General features: G+C 45.9%; 1 long non-coding RNA gene across 1 annotated transcript in view; it reads left to right on the top strand.

Moving 5' to 3' along the window:
• The first annotated feature begins 1327 nt into the window (after window positions 1-1327).
• LOC146813149 (uncharacterized) overlaps window positions 1328-10427 on the top strand; it is a 47991-nt gene continuing 38891 nt past the window's right edge. Inside the window, exons 1-3 of the long non-coding RNA XR_014966017.1 lie at window positions 1328-1367; window positions 2125-2212; window positions 2554-2646. This is a non-coding gene — a long non-coding RNA (uncharacterized LOC146813149). The remainder of the gene's footprint in view (window positions 1368-2124; window positions 2213-2553; window positions 2647-10427) is intronic.

The raw sequence follows: 10427 nt of genomic DNA, 5'->3' as shown, positions 1-10427 counted from the left end.
AAGATCTCTGGCCTCCACTCCACGAGTGGTCTGTGGTCTGGTGCTTTGTGATTCCGCTTGAGGTCCCTTTGTGATCCCTGGTCCATTGGATTTTCTTTGGGCTTCCCTGGTTGCTCCAGATGTGCCTTAACTCCCCATAGCTTGGAGAGTCTCCTGGACCTTGCTGGTCCTCAGGGTAACGTGTTTCCTCTGCCTATGTGGGTTGCCTTTGCCAAGGCTTGTTGGTGTTCAATACGGACACTGACCCCTCAGCACTTGACATTCTTCGTGGGACAGCTCACCTCCGGACTTTGGTCATTGTCGATGTCTCCTGGCCCCTGTGGCTGCAGAGTCAAGCATCCTATCTTCACACCTGAAGCACCCGACATCAGTGGGCATTCATCTATCGAGCCCCTGGTCACCCTGAAGTGACCCAGACTCTGTACCCTCTGCCTTCAGGTTCTTCTCACCTCAGATCAAAGCTTGGATTCCACCAGACACTTCTCATCTTCTCCGCAGCAGCACTTCTTCGCATCACGCCATTGAAAATGACGAGGGTTTCCAACACCATTTGACCCCTATATACCTGGCTCCTCTGGGATAGGTAACATGGGTACCTCGGTACTCACAAGGGTGCTGGCCTTAGAACCTTCTATGTTCCAAAGGGTTTGCTTGAAGTCCTCTCCGAAGTGTCCTTAAACTGTAATTTTCCAACTGCGACTTTCCAATAGAGTTGTACGGAGCACGCATCTGTGTTCCCAGACTACACCCGTCCTCCGTGGGCTCCCTGTGTCACTCCTTTGGGTGGTTCCTTGAGGTCCCAGTGATTCTACATGCGCTAGGTACTGTGTCTAGTGAAGTCATAGTTGTTATACCATTTTTTTAGTATATGGTTCAGTCTCCCCCTGGAGCACGCTTGTGATTTTTGTGATTCTTGCTGTATACGGCAAGGGCAAAAAGGTCTAAACGGGATACGGAGTGTGCAAACACTATAGAAAATAATTCTCTTAAAGATGGCTGATATCTTGAATTGACTTTGTGAGATTAACGAGGTATGCGTGGAATTGCCCATGCACGTTCTTCATTGATAAATTGATCTCTGAAACCTAATTCTGTTTTATCTTGAAACTGGTCATAGATATATCAAGGGGCGATTCATTTTTTTTCTTGATCTTTGCCATAAACGGCAAGTGTTAAAAGCAAGAATGAGAAGAGTACTTCACTATATTATAGTAAGGGCTACTCCACAAGATGGCCGCTCTTGCATGGAGCCGATTGCGCATGCGCTACAAAGGAGGGAATATTTAAATGCCGGGTCTCGAAAGAGGCTCGTCTTGGCGGGTTTTGACACGGAAAGAGGGATGAATGCCCAGAAAACGCTTTGAAAGGTGAGCTTGGCCCTGATACTGTAGTAAAGCTAGAAAAGTGGGTTTTGCTTAATGGTTATGACTTGGGTGAACGATATACTTTAACATCGGCATGGGGAGAATGGCCATGGTTGGTGTTATTATTACAATACTTTGAACCGGTGAAGTGTGACGTGTAGAAGCACCATTATTTTAAAGCAGTCGTTCTAGGTGGGTTGCCGCTGCGTGCGTTAAGACTCAATATTTTCAAGTCTTTCGAGTCCGTACATGAACTCACTTGACGATCCGGTCACCTTTTGGGCTTAGGACCAATAAAAAGCGGTCACACCTATATTATACGGTAGCGAGTATTATGCCTCGTGCGCTCGATAGAGAGTGCTTCAGGCAAGGATAGAACGATTGCATTGTTGGCTTAAAATGTTTTTTGCCTCAAAATAATTATATTTAAGATTAACTTGGTACTTGTAACAGCGTGTCCACATACAACGGATGGTCCTACTGAAACTGCCGGTTTCTTTTCCGGAGCTTTAGGGTAACCATATAGAATGAAGTGGTCACTTTTATGAAAGCTTGGTGACCAACTCACAGAACGCAGTAGAAATAGCGCGTCATTTAGATAAGTGTGACCCCATGCAAAGGTTAATCTCAATATTCACACATGTACGGAATAATGAATATTCGGGAGTAGGTAATATATGCCAGCAGGATTTTTTTGTAGCACTAATATCTGTCTGCCCAAGATAATTATAATATGTGACTCTTATGTTTTACGTTATAGTTATGGGTCAGCAATGACCATACACCGTCCAAGGGAACATACCCCATACTACCAGCCTTACTAAGGACTCAAAATAAAAGAAGTACAGGTAAGATTGCCTAAATGAAGACTGTTAAATGTAACTGTCATATAACTGATAGTATTGCAAACAAGAAGCATTAATATTGGGTAGTCATGAGCAACATTGAATAAGTGACAACTTTATAAAGAACGACGGGCTGGTAGTATAGTATTTGAATGCCCGCATGCAATTACTGATGACATGCTGCAATCAGCAATAGGTTTTATGGTCAAGCGGGCTGTCTTTTTATGTACAATGTCAGCACCTGTTTGCCAAAATAATATATTTGGATAATTAATTATCTTGTTCATGAACACTATGATCAAGTATGTGCAGTAACAGATAGATGTAAACATTCTATCTTGCAGCTACGGAGGCTGCCATTTTCCTAAACAAATCATTAAGGGAATAAACTGACAAGTGCTCCTTTGATCGCGGAATCCAATATCATAGAGGCACAGGTATGGCTCCTCCGTAAAGGATGTTTGTTTACGCTTTAAAAGGATGTATGTATTAATAGAAAAGCCGAAAAACTACTATAAAATCTGACATTATGTCCCATTGTTTTTAGGTCTCGCCTGATCCAGCGCATGCGCTGGACTGGCGAGACTTATTGAGAGGGCTCCAAAAAGTGCTACCAGGCCAGCCTAGAGCTACAGTGCATGTGCGCGGGCGCGCGCGCCGCGCTTTACCACGATTACTTTCACTTTCGCGGCCGCATTGATGTTTGATCGTGATCGCGATCACCTTCACTTTCGCGGCCGCATGGCCGCTTTGCATAGCCAATAGGTCTTGCTTTTGGGACCTTATAAGTATTTAGTTATGCAACTGTTGCATGGCTAAACACTTATAAGGTCCCAGAGGCGATACCTATTGGCTATGCCAATGCTTGTTATATATCTCCTAGGAGGAGTATTGCAAGGCTTGCCCAAGAGGGAACATTCATCGAATAAAACGGATCATTGATGAGGTAACCACATAATGTTAGAAGCCTCTGGGCATGGCCCAATGTATTACTAGGTTGCACTTTCACAAGCATTTACCAAAGTCTGTTGATCTCTCAACGATGCTGCACAAGCTTGTGTGAATTGCCTCATTTATTACTAGACTGTACTGTCACAAGTATTCACTTAAGTTTGTTGATCTCCCACCGATGCTGCACAAAACGGCATGAGTTTGATTCATTTGGACTCCTTTTACCTAAGCTTTTTCCTCTCAGCTCGTGTAAATATATACAAAGAAGGTGTATATTATGGTTTTAAGAGTAAGATGGTACTTACACAGAAGTTTCACACACTGTCTTACTGATATGGCTTAAGAAGAATATGATTTTACATTGGAAATACGAATAGACTACTTGTAAATTTATTGAAAAAAAAGTTATTGAATTGTGGAGTTAAGTGTGTATAGGGACCATGGCCTCTCATAATGCATGCTTAGACGTGCATTATATTAGAATGAGCGGACTGTTCCGATAAACAAGTGTAAATATGTAAATAGAGTAGTAGTGTGTGTATATACACATTTATCTGTTTACATAAGAGGTTTTAAAATATTGTATGCTGCCTATGTTTTGTAGCCCTGAAGAAGTCCTTAAATAGGACGAAATGCGCTGGCTACCTGTGAAGAAAAAATAATAAAATTCAAAGAATAAAGAAATGTGTGAACATTTTCACTTGGTGGAACTGATTCTTTGCCATTAATGTGTGCGGATCAAATCATTTTTGTACATTTTTGATGTGGAACGTTTTTTCACACACTAGGAAACTATGGGGTCTTGATCACTGCACCAAACGTTAACAATTTCCCAAGATATAAATAAGTCCTGTATTAAATCCTAGACCTCTTTTGTAAATCATTCTCCTAAACAGACTGTGCCTGTCCCCACAGATAAATCTGTATACCCCCCGGCAGTGAGTATGAGCCAGTCCAGAAAGAGCAAGGACTTCTTTGCACTTCAAAGGCCTCTCTTTGACTTTCTACAGTACTTCAAAGGCACAACTGAGCATACGTACTGGACCTCAGACAGCACTATTTAAGTACATTTCTGAACTTGTGGATACTCTTCCAGGAAGAAGAGCTGATGTGCTGCTACATGGATTTCAACTGTGCTGGCCCCTACTTTGCTGTGCTGAACTGTGCACTGCTGCCCTCTTGCCTGGGGGTGAGAAGGACTGGACTTGCATCTCTACCACCAAGAACCCAGAGTGACTCCAAGTGCCATGTCACTAGTCTCCTGTTTTTTTTTTTATTCTCAGGGATAAAAAAGACTTCCAAACAACCAGCTCCTGCACCATCTAGCAAGCAACCTTGGCAAGTGATGACAGCCTGGACTGGGCCTTTTAAAGTATGCCTAGGGTGGTCTGCCTCTGTGGGCCTCATTGGAACCAGCGATAAGCAACGGTAAGCCCCACAAAGCCTCGCCCCACAGCTGCCTGCCACACCAGAATTGACTTTGGGTGGCATGAAGCCCACAAAGCTTCACCTGCAGCTGTCAGTCAATTGGAACCCATGCACAGCAATTCCAAGACCTGCAAAGCCTCAACGTGCAGCTTCTCTGAACCTATGCCAGATGATGCAAAGCCACACCACGCAGACCGCGCACCAGCTTAAATGGTACTCTGTTAAGAGGACACAAGCGGGTCTCTGTAGCCAGCCTGAGCTCCAATGCAGTCAGACTGAACTTGTGACTCTCATCCTGATGTGGCTCAACCAAATATTCACAGTTGGTGTTTTACACGTTCATGCGCAATTTTCACCTAAATCTTTAAATTTGTATATCTCAGGATCTATGTATTGGATTTTTGTCATTTTGGTTGTGTTTTATTCATTAAACTAAGTTCTATCTTTCTTACTTGGTGTGGTAACACACTAACTTTTAAGTTAAGCATGACTGCTTCGTACCAAGCTACTATAGGTTGTATATCCGACTTATGCTGACTAGGATTGTGGTTCCTGCTTGGTGAGGGTACATACCTCTGTCAACCAGAAACCCAGTTTCTAAAGTTTGATGATCTGCGGTGAGGATAGGACTTCTTTTTGTCATGTTCTCTACATTAGTTTTGTGTACACTACCAATCCACATCTAAAGACCATTACAAGTTTATTTTTCTCCTTTGTTTTCTCTCAATTGGTCATGTTTCCAAATTTCACTCCTGCTTCAACTTTATCAACTTGGAACTCTTTTCTGGTTGCTGCACTTGTGAGACCCTAGTCTGGACCTAAAGTTTGCCCTTCTTGCATTTGAGTTTGAATGCTGAAGTGGAGCACAAACAGAGGAGTATGAGGAGGAGGACCCCTTTGCATCTACAGAAATTGCAAATTCAGACCCTGGTACTACCTGGAGGATCCCAAACTGAAACCCCAAGAGGGCAGAGGCCCAGAGAAGGAGGAGGTGGAGAAGAAAGGCAACTTGGCAGCTACTCAAAAGGAGAGTGGATAGCCCACATAGAGGGAATCCCATGCTTGATCCACTTCAGGAAGAAGTGTCTCCTCATGAACCCTGTCACCTGAGAAGTTAAAGGATAGAAAGACTGAGAGGGACATGAGGCTGTAGCTGGCCCATCTGGCTGCAGAAGGGACATGAGCTGAGACCGACAAAGCCCTGTCAGAGGAGAGTCCTAGCAGTCGTAAATAAAGTATTACGCACTCAGAATTTCTATATATCAATATGATCATGCATGAAGCAAGAGGCTGAGTCCGTGGTATCAGGTTCAAAAGGGCTTTATTCCAATAACTCGAGTTATAGGGAGAATAGTTCCATCACCACAAGGGATCAGGACGGGTCTAATTCTCAGAGTATTCTCAAACTTTATTCACAGAGTGCAGTATATATACATTGTAATAATATACGTAAGCAGGAGTGCTTCAGGCGGAGCAAGGGAGAATGAGATAAGAGCATGTGGGTGTGTAAGTAGGCGTGAAGGTGTGTTGTAAATTGAAACAGCAATGTGATTAAGCATTTACTGAAGACATTAATGCTTTCCCTTTAGATCATGTTTTCTCCGTTATGTTGACCGAAGTTTGGACTCCATTTTGTATTGACATGCTGCCACGTGTTCACCACGAGGAGAGTCCGACCTCTGTGTTAGTTGCTCTTGTAATCTGCCTAGTAACAGTTTATAAATAGCTCTCTCTTGTCCATCTGGCGCATGCCCAGACTTGACCACATCTGTTATAATTAGCCTTGCTTGACCATGTGTTTTCGCGGGCTCAAGGAGTGTGTTGGCTCCGCCCATGTATTGATTCAGTATCGGGAATGACCATAAATGGTAATGTTCTTCGGCCTCATGTTGTATCCACCCACTTATGAGCCCCTCTGTTGTGTATAAAAGGGGACTGTGTACGAATGTTCTGGGTGCTACTCCATGCAATACTGAAGGGTGTTGTGTGGATTGTAGGACCACCCTTAAGGGTTAATAAATGCTGTGTTTGTACTTTGCAGTTTCCGTGCCAACTTCCTTATAGATTCCGTTACAGGAGAGCGAACCCTTGTGCTTTGCGGGCCTAGCTGGGGCCTGTATTCATCAATTGGCGCCCGTCACGTGGGGCTCATCGGCGACTCGGATGCTCGAAGGACTGGTCGCGACGAAGGTGAGGAGTTTGGCCGGGGACGTGATCACTGCCAGCGGCGTCTTAGCCCTGGCATCCCGAGGTTTTTCTTCCTTCCCTTCCGAGCTGACCGTCTGGGTGGCGCCGGTCATCGACTGAGACCTCTTCTGTCGGTCCTGCCGTGAGAGCCGTTTGGGCGATTGTGGAGCTTGGCAGTTGGAACCTGGACTCTTGATTGGTAAGAACCGTTGTACGGTACTTGCTCCGAGTTTTTGAAGCCTGGGTTGGCTATTTGAGTTTGATTGATGATGACTAGTCATATTTTGAATTTGTCTTTGTGAAAATATATGCGTTGCAACACATATAGGCAGGTAATGTGGAGAGATTTCTCCAGAGCTGTGTAAACTTTGAACGGCGCAACGATTAAGTGCCATTTTTCTTATAATATTGCATATTTTGCATTATTTCTGAGCATGCCTGCTTTCAGCGCACTCCGTAAGTGGTGCTGTTGTTTTGGTAACCGGTTGAACCTCGAGGAATCTGCTCCGGCTCCCCCAGAGGGGACTCCTAATAGGGATATGTATGTGAAGCATGGTCTTTCTTCCATAATGTACAGCACACTATGGAGGAAATACACGAGGAAGGATCCTGAGTTGCGATGGCCTTTGTATGGATCGTTTGATATACGTAAGATTGAGTATGTGGAACAGTGTATGTGTAAGCGGCGTGCTCGTCAGGATATGTTTGAGTGTGTGCGATTATGGGTGAAGGAAGTGCGTGAGCGAGAGAAGCGTGAGAAAGCGCTGTTTGATAAAGAGCAACGAAAGAATGATCATGTGCGAGCGCAGGAAGCGAAGCGTCGGGAGGACAAAGAGCAAACGGACAGACAAGAGAAAGAGCGTAGGCTACAGGTCTCGGGTCAATATGTTGTTCGTCAGCCACTTTATCCTGTCCTTAATAATCCTGATGATGATTTTTATTTACTAGATCGCTCTCCGCCCCCTTATGTTGGCGCATCCGCTCCGCGGCCGCAAGATTCTGGCCCGGCTTCGGGTAAGGTAGACACACGGTCCATGTTATCGGCCGAGCATATGGCTAAGCTTCGGAAACTTTCCCTCCGTGCACTTAAGGGCAAGATGTCTAAGGAGGAGTTGTTCCATACTTGGGGGTCGTGGCAAGATAGAGAGAGGGTGTATTTTCTGTCTCATTTCGCGGATGAAGTAATTGCTGCTTTCCGAAAATATTCTAGTATCCTTGAGCCTGACGAAGTGTCTTCGGATGCTGGAGCATTACGTAATGGTGTTTTTTCTCCCCCTAAGGCTCCTGAGGCGGCTCGGCGGCTGTTCGCTTTGCGGGACGAGGTGCTGGCCCTTAGAGAGAAAGCACGCCAACAAACGGAGGAGGAGAAGCAGTCGGATTCGTCTGCAGCAGGGGGCCACCCATCCACCTCCCAGTCAGATAAGGATGACGTAGTGCATGCTAAACCAATGCGAGAGGCGGCGCCTTTGTATGTTCCTCCTAAGGGAGCAGGGACTAGCTCGGATATTAACTCCGCCGATGCAAGGGGATATTTTGTATATAATTGGGTTTACACTCCATGGCATAGGGCCGATGTTATGGCATTAAAGAATGCGCTGCCTGACCCCCGCAAGAATCCAGCGGCCTTCTATGAAGAAGTCGAGGGGGCCTTGAATTCTTGCATTATGACCTTAGCGGATATAGACCTGTTCTTTGGCCTTATCCTACCGCCGGATACGTGGCGCTCTGTCCGAAAGGTAGATGATGCGGTTGCCTTCAAGGCCCGGTGGTCTGACCTTGAGGATGAGGATAGGGAACGGAAGCCCGCACAGAAACCACCCCAGAATATTTTAGATCTCCCTGCGGCTATTGTGGCTAAGTTGAAGACGATTATCCCCCCTAAAAAGATTGACTGGAATATGTTAGCTGCATGTAAACAGAAAGTTGACGAGTCAGTTGCGGACTTCTTTACGCGCTTTGAGGAGACGTTTCATGATTTTAGTGGCCAGTCGCTTACTGACGACACGGGCCGCCACCTTTTCGCGGACAAATATGTGGCTAATCTGCTACCGGCAGTTGCGGCCCGGTTAAAAGCGAGCGAGAGTTCCTGGTCCTCCGCGACGCCGACGGCCCTTCTGACTATCGCTCAGTATTATGAGCGTCAGGAGCACGAGGCGAAGGGCCAGGAAGAGAAGAAATCGAAAGACCTCAAGACTAAGGTGATGTTGGCACAAGTATATGGCCCGCCCCGACGGGGTAATAATAGAGGAAGGGGAGGATCTTATGGTCCCCCTTCGGGCCGATCTGATTTGAATAGGAACCAGTGTGCGTATTGTAAGCAATTGGGCCATTGGGCCAGGGATTGCCCAGTGTTGCGTGCTTCGCGTCAGGGGCATACTCCGGGTGGCCCGAGAGGTAGAGGGGGTTCCTCGAACTTTAGAGGGAATTCTAACGATCATGTTCGTTTCGATACTGCTGGGCAGCACCGAGATAGCTCAAATGTTTTCGATCGCCAGCATCAGTATCATGTATCGGACATCGATCGATCGGGATATCACGATTCTCAACATGCATAGGAATGCGTTGGATGGGGGTCTGAATCAGTTGAGGTGCCGGTCGATCAGACGGGTCCTTATGTATCGGCTGAGGTTTTAGGTTCTACTGATCAGTTCCTAGTAGATACAGGAGCGACACGTAGTGCATTGTCTAGGTACTTGGTTCCGGGGGCTCCCCCATCCGGCTCAGTGGTTACATCGGTAGGGTTTGACGGTACACTTTCCCGAAGCCCTCTTTCACAGCCCCTTACATTTAAGGTTGGTTCTTTTTCTGCGCCCTGTCCGTTTCTGCTTGCTCCGTACACACCGGATAACATTATGGGCCTTGATATGTTAAAGTACTTTAGGGCTACAATCCGCTGCTCCCCTGAGGGTGTGAGGGTGATCTTAAATGACAACTACCCCCGGTCTGGGCGGATGTGTACGATATCAGAGGATGCGTTGTTGGCTACCCTCCCCCGAGCTTTATGGGCGACTTCGGACACAGATGTGGGACAAATGGTGATTCCTCCGGTCCACATTAGTGTCCAGGAGGGGGCGGTGTTACCACGCCTCCCGCAGTATCGTATTTCCCAGGAGGGCGAGGAGGCTCTCATACAGATTGTGCGAGACTTGATCGCAGTAGGAGTAGTGGAAGAAGTTCCCTATAATATCTGTAACAGTCCGATTCTCCCTATTCTGAAAAAGGACACGGATGCAAAGGTCTATCGGTTCATAATTGATTTGAGGGAGGTAAACAAGATCGTGATACCTCAGTACCCGGTGGTTTCCGATATCACGACGTTGCTTACCTTGGTCCCGCCTACGGCGACCATGTTCTCAGTGATTGATTTGAAAAATGCCTTCTTTTCTATTCCCATTCACCCTGATAGCCGATTTCTTTTTGGGTTCACATTAAACAATAGATCTTATCGTTTTTGTAGAATTCCCCAAGGCTATACAGAAAGCCCTAGTATTTATAGTCAGGCTTTGAAGCGACAGTTGGATTCCTTTGTTTTACTCGAGGGGGTCGCCCTCATTCAATATGTCGATGACATCTTGTTGGCGGCTGACACCCTGGAGTTGTGTGAGAAAAGCACGTTATCCTTACTTTCCTTTTTAGCATCCCACAATCATAA

The sequence above is a fragment of the Triturus cristatus genome, chromosome 7 (genome assembly GCF_964204655.1).
Source record: "Triturus cristatus chromosome 7, aTriCri1.1, whole genome shotgun sequence".
NCBI classification, from domain to species: domain Eukaryota; kingdom Metazoa; phylum Chordata; class Amphibia; order Caudata; family Salamandridae; genus Triturus; species Triturus cristatus.
This window is presented reverse-complemented; position numbering and strand designations above follow the sequence as displayed.